Genomic DNA, 10,384 nt, shown 5'->3' on the forward strand with positions numbered 1-10,384 from the left:
CGGGCTGACCGCTGCCTGAAGACGCTGACGGTAGGCCGCACGCTGGTGGACGGGTCGACTGCCGAGGTCTGGTCGCTGCTCGTTTGCTGCGGCCGCTGCGCTGTTGCCGCGATGAATTCTGCGGTGGCAGCGCTAACGTCGAGCCAAGAACGCTGCTGACACTCGCTGGGCCGGGAGGCAGAACACGCGCCGAGAGCGAGGACGCTGCCTCGAACTGCTACGGACGTGCCGTCGATGATACCGGGAGCGCTCGTCTGCTGTCTGGTCGAGGGCCGCCCGTCAGAACGAAGTTGCCTGGCGTCTGCAGCCGATGTGTTGCTGCTACGCTGAAGACGACGGAACAGGGCCGGAAGGGCCGCCTGGACTGCCGAGGGGGGCTGCTGTCACAGCGACAGCGCCTGCCTGCCTATCTCCGGAATGTGGCTCGGCCACGGGCGTCGGTGGATGCCGACGAAGAGGCAGGGGCCGTTGTAAGGGCCGGCGAGCCGGCTGAACCTAATCCTAGCTAAGGTTGGGTTGGCTGGGTTCGGCTAGGCTCTACTAGGTGGTAGGTCTGGTCAAGCAGGTTCGGGTCAGGGTAGGCTCAGTCAAATAGGGTTTAGGTTCAGTCACGGGTTGACCTAGCTAATAGGTTGGTTCAGTAAGGGAGGTTAAGGTCGAGCCTAAGCTTACGGTGCTGGTCAAAGTTGACCAAGTGCGGAAGGTTCACTAACTAGGTGGTTGACTAAATGGACCGAGTCAATGGGTCCGGGTCAAGTCCGATGCTCGGACCTGAACTAAGCTCTCGCTTAGATAGGCTCAAGCGTTCGGGATTTGGACTACGCTCGGGTTATCCTGATCAAGCTCGGTGAGCCTCGCAATAGGTTCTAGAACGTCTTGAGTTCCACCTGGTTTGAGCACTCTTTCGGACCTAGTTGCTCCTCCACGCGCCCGCTGCAACTGGCTCGAGTGCTGACTTAGCCTCGCTTGGACTTTCTTCGTGCTGCCTTAGCGCCTGTGTCCACAAATCCGAGGCCTTTCGTCTTGACCGACTGGTTTCGGCCTGATCACGCCGAGTTGGGTCTGGACCTACAAGTCGGTCCGTAACAGATTCCCCTCCCTAGAATGCGCTTGTCCTCGAGCGCTAGAGGAGGGAAAGCGATGAGCCACTGACCCAAACTCTTCCAAGAGGTTCCTCTGTCAGGTCCCTCCATTCCACTAATACCTCATGCCGTGTTCTCCCTTGTCTTTGGACATATCTATGTTTGAGTATACGATAGGGAGTGGGCAAGTTGTCCTGTTCCGGTATCTGCTCGATCATTGTAGGAATATCACCATGATGAGGCTTGAGCCTGGTGATATGGAAAACTGGGTGCACCATTGCTTCCCGCGGAAGTCCCAGTCGATATGCTGCCTTTCCTACTTTTTGTAATACCGGAACGGTCCATAATACCTTGGTAATAGCTTAGATAGGGTTGGCCCATTAACGATCGTTGTTTGAGGGGCAACCTCTTCAACCACACGTAATCACCACTTCGAATTCTCGATCTTTTCGCCCTTTGTTGTAGACCTGTCTCATCCTGTTCTGGGCTTTGGCATGTTTTGCTTGAGGGAGTCAAGGACTTCCTCACGGGTGCGTAGCTCGCAGTCTACATTGTCGTCGCCTGCTGTACCTCCTTCATATCTAGGGATGCTTGGAGGAGGGGTCCATATACACCTTCAAAAGGCGTCATTCCTGTTGACGAATGTAAACTGGTGTTGTAGACCACTCTGCCAAGGTAAGAATTTTACCCAAGTTTGTGGCCTTTCTCCTGCAAAACACCTCAAATAGGTCTCAAGAGATCGATTTACGATTTCGCTCTGCCCGTCTGTCTGTGGGTGATGGGCTGTACTAACTTGAGCGTCGTACCCATAAGCTTCATGTACTCCTGCCAGAATGCGCTAAGGAAGATTGAATCTCTGTCACATACGACTGATTGTGGCATTCCGTGGAGCTTTCCAACGTACTCCTGGTACACGCTGGCCACCATTGGTCCTTGATACGACCTAGGCAAGGGAGCGAAGTGGCTGTACTTGGTCAGACGGTCCACTACCACTAGCACAGCTTCCTTGCCTTCAGAGCGGGGCATGGCGTCAATAAATCCATGGTCACATCGGTCCATGGTTTGGCTGGTATGGGGAGGGGAACTAAATGCCCTGGAGGTCTAATGGCCTCGTATTTTCCCTCTGGCATACCAGGCAACTCCGGATGTACCTTTGTACTTCTGCCTTCATGCCACGCCACCAAATTGGGCTTTAATTCTGCTTAGGGTTTAGAAACCCCCTCATGACCCGCGGCAGGGGTGTCATGGAATGACGCAGGAGTTCCTGCTTAAGCCCAGACTCTGGAGGAACCACTGCTCGGTTCTTCCTATATAATAGATTCCCTCTGACTGTATAGAAGGGAATGGATCTGGATGTTGTTCTGTTGATGCACGGACTAGCCTTAGGGACTGGTCTGCTTGTTGTTCCTGGGCTAACCTATCCCAACATCAGTTTCCACTACCGAAAGAGTCATGAACTGCTCAGTCAATCGAGAGAGAGAATCGGCCGCTGTATTTTCCGGACCCTTTTTGTACTCTATTTCAAAATCGTATCCCAGCAGCTTTGCTAACCAACGTTGTTGGGTAGGCGTGGATACTCTCTGCTTTAACATGTACTTTAGAGAATTTTGGTCCGTCTTAACTGTGATCTACGCCCTATAAGGTAGGGCCGCCACTTTCCACTGCCAACACTATCGCTAGTAGTTCTTTCTCATAAGTAGAGAGAGGCTTCGCTCTACTTGTGAGCGCTTAGACATATAGCGATAGGGTGGCCTTCTTGGCTGAGAACGGCCCCTATTCCAACCTCACATGCATCTGTCTCTATTGTGAACTGCTGGTTGAAATCCGGAAGTGTAAGAACGGGTGCAGACATAAGGGCAAGTTTTAACTTTTCAAAGGCTGCCCTAGCCTTATCCGACCATTGAAAGGCTCCTTTCTTGAGCATCTGGGTCAAAGGCTGTGCGATCAACCATAACCTTGTATAAAACGCCTATAGTACCCAGTCAAACCGAGGAATCCGCGGAGTCCTTCAAGTCTTAGGCAGTGGCCATTTCTGCATGGCTTCTAATTTTTCGGGGTCTGCCCGAACCCCTTGTTGGCACACTATGTGCCCCAGATAACCATAGAAGGTTGTCCAAGCTGCATTTGGACATCTTGGCGTATAATTGGTTATCTCTGAGTACCTGAAGGGCAATAGCGAGATGCTTCTGATGTGATTCTTCAGACTGACTGTAAATCAAGATGTCATCAAGAAACTAAGATGAAATCGCGGAGGTATTGTCTGAAGACGTCGTTCATGCACCTCTGAAACGTTGCTGGTGCGTTAGTTAGACCAAATGGCATGACGAGGAACTCGTAGTGCCCGTCATGCGTCCTGAAAGCGGTCTTGGGGACGTCATCCTCGTACATACGAATTTGATGATAGCCGGCTCGTAAGTCGATCTTGGAGAAAATAGTTGCTCCGGCTAGTTCATCCAATAACTCATCAATTACCGGTATGGATGTCTATCCTTCACGGTGGCTTCATTCAGGGCGCGGTAATCTACACAGAAGCGCCAGGTATTGTCTTTCTTCTTCACAAGTAGGACCGGTGAAGAGAAAGGGCTGCTACTTGGTTGCACAATGCCGCTTCCAACATTTCCTTAACCAGACGTTCGATTTCAGCCTTCTGGTTATATCCATACCTATAGGGGCGCACATTAACCGGTTCTGCCCTTGAGTCATTATGATCTATGGTCGTAGGATCTCTGCGGTGGAAGCCCTTTTGGCTCCTCAAAGACGTCCTCATATTGATTCAGCACCAGCTGAATTCGTTCTGGCACTATCTCTTTCTGCTCTTCTTTTTCTGGCACATCAGTAGCGAGTGCCATCACCCAACACGCGGGCTGCTCGGTTTCAATTGCCCGAAGTGCAGCCTTGGGACGAGTTGTGCTGGTCAAGCCCTGTAGCGTCATGGGCTCTTCGTCGCCGTCAGGAGTGAAGGTCTGCTGAAGTTCTTCACATCCCATGATATGATGCCAAGCGCGAAAAACCATGGCATCCCGAGAATAAGGTCTACTCCATCCAAAGGAATGACTAAGAAGTCGATCTTGAATGGTTTTCTCTTGATCACTACTTCTATGCCTTTCCCTTCGTTATGGCACTTTAACCTCATACCCCCTCCACGATTATCGTTTGGGGGTGGCTTGATTCTAAGGAGATGTTGCATCTTCGTGCTGCTTCCTCAGTTAGGAAGTTCTTGGTTGCTCCATTATCAAGCAGAATTAAGACCTTATGTCCGTTTATCCTCCCAGATACCTGAATGAGTTGGGTTTGTTGGGATCTTGCATTGAATGCAGAGACTCTGCCTCGGTTGGCTTTCTTCTTTGCGGGAGTCTCTTCCACTCGGACTTCTTCTTTTCTCGGCTTGTTTAGCTCGCCTCTTGATAACTATTCCTCATCTGATGAGACGAGCTGGTCTCATACGGCGTAGTAGACGAATCGCTACACGAACTAGACTCGTCATCGCTTACACCTGTACCCTGTAATACGTTGGGCACTGATGGTTCTGTCCCACTTTCCCTCACATCTGTAGCATAGACCTTTACGTCTGAATCTTCAATCTGCTTTGGCGTGAGGTAACGCGTTGGTGGTTTTCGGCCTTGCCCTGGGTTGGGCTTGGGTGGCCGATAATCGCTCCCTCTTCGGAAGGGAGTTGTTCCTTCCTCTAAATCGAGAACCAGAGGAGTAGGAAGGTCTCCTCCTCTGCTTGTCCATCTTATGAGCCTTTTCTCGGCTCTCTTCTCCTCTATTTGCTCCTCATAGAGACGGGCCATGGCAAAACATTCTTCTAGCCTGTTGAAGCGGTGAATTTTCAATTCTCTCTTCACTTCGCTTTTGAGGCCGCCTTTGAACGCTCCGATGAGGCCTTCTCTGGCCACTGGACCATGCTAGCCAACCTCTCAAATTGACGTTGGTAGGCTGCAACGGTGAGGATTGGACCAGATTCTTAGGTCCTCATCATAATCGATGAATGTTGAATCTCCGAACTGTAATTGGAGACTCGCCTTGTACTTCTCCAAGTTGGATCTGCCGTTTTGTGATCGAACCACAAATAATGGGTTGTGGCCTCTCCTGTCATGTTCGCAGTGGCAATTTCAATCCACTCGTCTTGGGGTACACGATGGCCAAAAGTACCTCTCGGCCATGAATAGCCACTCCCGTAAGTGCTCCCCATTGAATTTGGGAAACTCATAACGAACGGTGGGAGTTCGCCTCTCTTCTTGAAGCTGACGTTGCGCTCTTCTAGGACGTAGAGGAGATTCGTCCTGTTCCCCTTCTGAATCGTAATAGGTGCGATTCATTCGCTGCTAGCGAACCTTTGCACTCTTGGCGTTCTATAATATTCGCTAGTGGGCTCAATGGGCTGTCGCTCTTGCGGGGACCCATATGTAAAAGTCTGCCCCCTTCCGTACTTGTTCCGATGTGCGAGAGATTGTTCGGGTCTATCTCAGTATCGGTGGGTAGGTAGGGGCACCTAACACACCTTTGCCTTTGTTCGGACCTGAGTGGTCTTTCCCCTCCTGGGTTCTGGTTGGCCGCTAACTGCTTCAAAAGACCGCGAATTTCATCCATCTCATTTTGCCGCTCTCGGTTTTGTCTTTCCAATTCTCGTTTGCGGACTTGATCGGATTTGTTCATATCATTTCTCATTTGCAACAGCTCTTTTTCAATGTTCAAAATTCTGCCCATTGCATAGTTGGGAACTGGTCCCGCTTGTGTGCTTGGAGCTTCCTCAGGTTGATCGTGAGGGGCTCCTCAAGGACAGGCTCGTCGGGATTGAACTGCTTCTTTGATTGCCCATAATTGTTTGGGCAATTTATGTCAAGACTACGAAGAAAGGAATCCTAGCTAAAATCCCAAAAAACTGACGCTGCCACTCTCAAGCGAGAAGTCGCTGTCCGACTCCTAAAACTGTTGGCTGATCCCTGACCGAAGACCTGATCTGCCGACTGACCTGCCCTAATGCCTACGCTGCCGCTGCCCTAGCTGCGGTAGCGCGTTTAGAGGCAAGGGAGACGGGTTGGCCCGTCTAGTGCCGCGCTTCTCCTAAGCGCCTCGGCACTCCCACTTCGCCCACGGCCGGGCTTTACAAGCCTAAATCACCCACCCTCCTGGTGCCTCGGTGACGAACCGGAGCTCGGCTGCCCTGGGTGTACGGAATGTACAGCCCTCTACTTGCTAAAAGTGAGCAAGCAAAGCCTTAAACACGTACGAAGACGGAAGTCGTGGGGACTCCAAAAAAAAACCAAAATCTGCTCTAGATAACTGAAATAGACTGACTAGAAAACCAAAGAAGTCCACTGACACTCTGGAAATCCGAAAGAAGACCGTCTGCACTGCGTTGATGAAGCTTCTTCGTAGGTCCAAGTGCTCAAACGACGGTGTTCCTCAAGATTCGCTCTGATACCAATTGTTAGGATCTCACCGTCTAGGCCAGAATAACCCGACCAGTGCGATCCTACACTTCCCAGGACCTTCTTGAGGCCTATTCTAAAAACCGAAAAACCTAGGAAATTACACAAATGATCTACCCGGCCAGACAGGACCCTGGCGCAAAACCCAATAGGTAGGTGAGTACAGTGTAGGTTACCCAAGTCCCAAAATTTCCTAACTAAGGCTGCCTACTACAAAACTCTAACAGGGTCGTGAGGCCTTTACAATTCGTAAGCGATACAAGATAACACTCAATCTCACTCACAACCACGCAAACCACACTAACGTGCAAACCACACCCAACAGAAGTAAATAGGTGGTCTGGCTCCTGGTGGTCGTGTCTCGGGCACAGTGCCCTCGAGGTACCTCACGGGGGAGCTAGGCCGAAGCCAAGGCTAAACAGAAATGCTGAAAATGAACTATATGCTACCTAAGACTGAAAGCAATTCCCACCCGGAGCTACAAGGGGGATAGGAGACGATACCGGCCAAGGACCGCCCTTGGCGTAGCCGGATAGGTCTCGGGGTGATGACCTGCCCCCGAGCACTGCAGCTCACAGAACAGGAAGACCGGCTGAGGTGTGCCTCCACGTAGCCTGCTGCTCGGGCTGACCGCTGCCTGAAGACGCTGACGGTAGGCCGCACGCTGTGGACGGGTCGACTGCCGAGTCTGGTCGCTGCTCGTTTGCTGCGGCCGCTGCGCTGTTGCCGCGATGAATTCTGCGGTGGCAGCGCTAACGTCGAGCCAAGAACGCTGCTGACACTCGCTGGGCCGGGAGGCAGAACACGCGCCGAGAGCGAGGACGCTGCCTCGAACTGCTACGGACGTGCCGTCGATGATACCGGGAGCGCTCGTCTGCTGTCTGGTCGAGGGCCGCCCGTCAGAACGAAGTTGCCTGGCGTCTGCAGCCGATGTGTTGCTGCTACGCTGAAGACGACGGAACAGGGCCGGAAGGCCGCCTGGACTGCGAGGGGGCTGCTGTCACAGCGACAGCGCCTGCCTGCCTATCTCCGGAATGTGGCTCGGCCACGGGCGTCGGTGGATGCCGACGAAGAGGCAGGGGCGTTGTAAGGGCCGGCGAGCCGGCTGAACCTAATCTAGCTAAGGTTGGGTTGGCTGGGTTCGGCTAGGCTCTACTAGGTGGTAGGTCTGGTCAAGCAGGTTCGGGTCAGGGTAGGCTCAGTCAAATAGGGTTTAGGTTCAGTCACGGGTTGACCTAGCTAATAGGTTGTTCAGTAAGGGAGGTTAAGGTCGAGCCTAAGCTTACGGTGCTGGTCAAAGTTGACCAAGTGCGGAAGGTTCACTAACTAGGTGGTTGACTAAATGGACCGAGTCAATGGGTCCGGGTCAAGTAGGTCAAGGGTCGCTCGAGGTAGGCTCGAGTCGCTAAGGGAGGCTACCAACGAAGTGGGCTTGGTGGACTAGCTGACCTAGTTGACTAAGGCTAAGGGTCAATGCCGACCTAGGTTGGCTCGGTAGAGGTTTAGCTAGGTGCGGGTTCGGTGCAGGAGGTTGCCTAGTGGGTTCGGTTGACTGGGCTGGTCTTACCCAGGGAATGCACGATGCTTGCCACGTGGCAAGACGGACGGACACGACAGAGAGAGCTAGAAGAATGCTAGCTATTAGGAATAGAGCTCGAATTCTCGCCTAAGGGTTAGGGAGAAATGCGACAAGGAAGGAGAGGAGATTGGGGGCGAAGGGCCAGGTGGCACTCTCGTGCTAACTCGGATGGGGCTAGGGCTGAGATGGGACACGTGGACCAGATCTACGGTGGAGGATTGCTGCGGGTCAGATCAAGAGGAAAAGAAGAAACGGCTGAGGAAGAATAGGTAAGGTGCGCGAGGTGGAGGAATTTCCTAAGTCTAAGGAGGCAAGATCCGAGGGAATAGGGAAAGGGGATCTCGCGGGGCCTGGCTTGAGGACAAGTGGCAGAAGGCGGACGAGGGGGGGAGCTGGCAGGTGAGGTGGCGAGTGAGGTGGCGGAAGCTGGCTTGGATTGCAACACGTGTCAAGATGAACGCGTGAGAATCCTTGCGATTTAGGGTTGACGCGGTGGAGATGGCGAGGAGCTGGAGGGGGCTGCGGCTGCGGGATTGCTTCCTGATTTGGTGGAGCAGCTGATGGCGAGCTGATCCTGGATCGGGACAGATGGCAGCAGCTGGGACAAGGGCTCAGATGAACGGCTGGAGGGCTGACAGGTGTTGAAACGAAGGGCTAGGATGAACGGAGAAGGACTTACCGGAATCGGATGCTAGGCCTCGTCGGAATCTTCCACTTCACGCCGGCGGCCAGAACTTGATCCGAGAGTCCCGTGACCGATATACCCCTTACAGATTTTTAATTAAAACACTAGGGAAGGAGGGCAATTCGGTCCTTAACACCGGAATCAATGGCGACCACCGGAATTATCAGCGATGGCCGGATTCAAGCAATTTTCCGGCGAGATTCTATCTCGAGATCCAGCCGACAGAATTCGCCCCTTTTTGATAATTAGAAAGCTCTTTCTGGGCGATTCACGGGGATCACTCCTCTTCTTCAGATCTCGACCAGAGAGCGAGATTTCGTAACTTTTGAGCCTCTGGTCTGACAGATCAAAAGGGAGGACAGGCCGCTAGAAATTGTAATTTTCTTATCGTTTTGTCTTCTAATCCGGCCAACTCCCTACTAGGGATCAAACGTCTGATTCCAATCCCGCGACGCGATCTCAATTTCTGATTAGAACAGAAAACGCCCAAATATTGATTCCCCTCTCGGGTATGCCGAGGGAGGAACCGAGTGAAGACGCCCTGTGTTCTAAGGCAGAATGCAGCAATCGGGCAGCGAAGAGAGATCGAGATTCGTCTCCTCTTCGTGTCGAATTGAAGCCGGCGGTAGTCCGTCGCCTTCAATCTTCCCTATGCTGGAATCGGCCTCACAGTACCTCGTGATCAGGGCAAAGGCACCGATTTCAGAACTTTGAAAAAGCTCGAAAGGGGGTACTTACGTGACAAGGGAGGGATCGCCGCCGGTGGTGGAGATCCGCGATGCCTTCTTCCTTATGCCTATGTCTCAGACGGCGCTCTTCAAGGAATTTCTGGATTCGGAAGCGCCGTGGAGGTAGAGGACGCGAGGGGGGAGAAGACGCCTGGTTCTCGGTTGAACAAGGTGGAGACGAGAGGGGAGAAGCCTCGTGCGAGGAGAGAGAGAGTGCCACACCAAATGCCAATCTTTGATAATTTTTGATCCATGTACATTGAGTTACAGAATATATACTAAACATAATGCGAGCCTAATTACATGTTATCCTAGCTCGCTTCTTAGTCTAATGTCAAAAATGCGCAAGGCACAACCCGCCTTGCTGGTCTCTACTTCAAAACTGAACGTTGACATGAAATAGATACGCAACCTAACCCGGGCCTAGCGCCCAACTCGAAAATCAAAAGCTAAAGTCCCTAAGTCTTGTGGACTTAGGGCGGGGACCTCGTGTGGGTTACCGCCCACACTTCGGAATTTCGAGCACGGGTCAAGTCCGATTGACTCGGACCTGAACCTAAGCCTCTGGCTTTAGATAGGCTCAAGCGTTCGGGAATTTGGACTCACGCTCGGGTTATCCTGATCAAGCTCGGTGAGCCTCGCAATAGGTCTAGAACTCTTAGTTCCACCGTTGAGCACTCTTTCGGACCTAGTTGCTCCTCCCACGCCGCCCGCTGCAACTGGCTCGAGTGCTGACTTAGCCTCGCTTGGACTTTCTTCGTGCTGCCTTAGCGCCTGTGTCCACAAATCCGAGGCCTTTCGTCTTGACCGACTGGTTTCGGCCTGATCACGCCGAGTTGGGTCTGGACCTACAAGTCGGTCCGTAACAGACGGCA

Source organism: Nymphaea colorata, unplaced genomic scaffold (genome assembly GCF_008831285.2).
Source record: "Nymphaea colorata isolate Beijing-Zhang1983 unplaced genomic scaffold, ASM883128v2 scaffold0422, whole genome shotgun sequence".
NCBI lineage: Eukaryota > Viridiplantae > Streptophyta > Magnoliopsida > Nymphaeales > Nymphaeaceae > Nymphaea > Nymphaea colorata.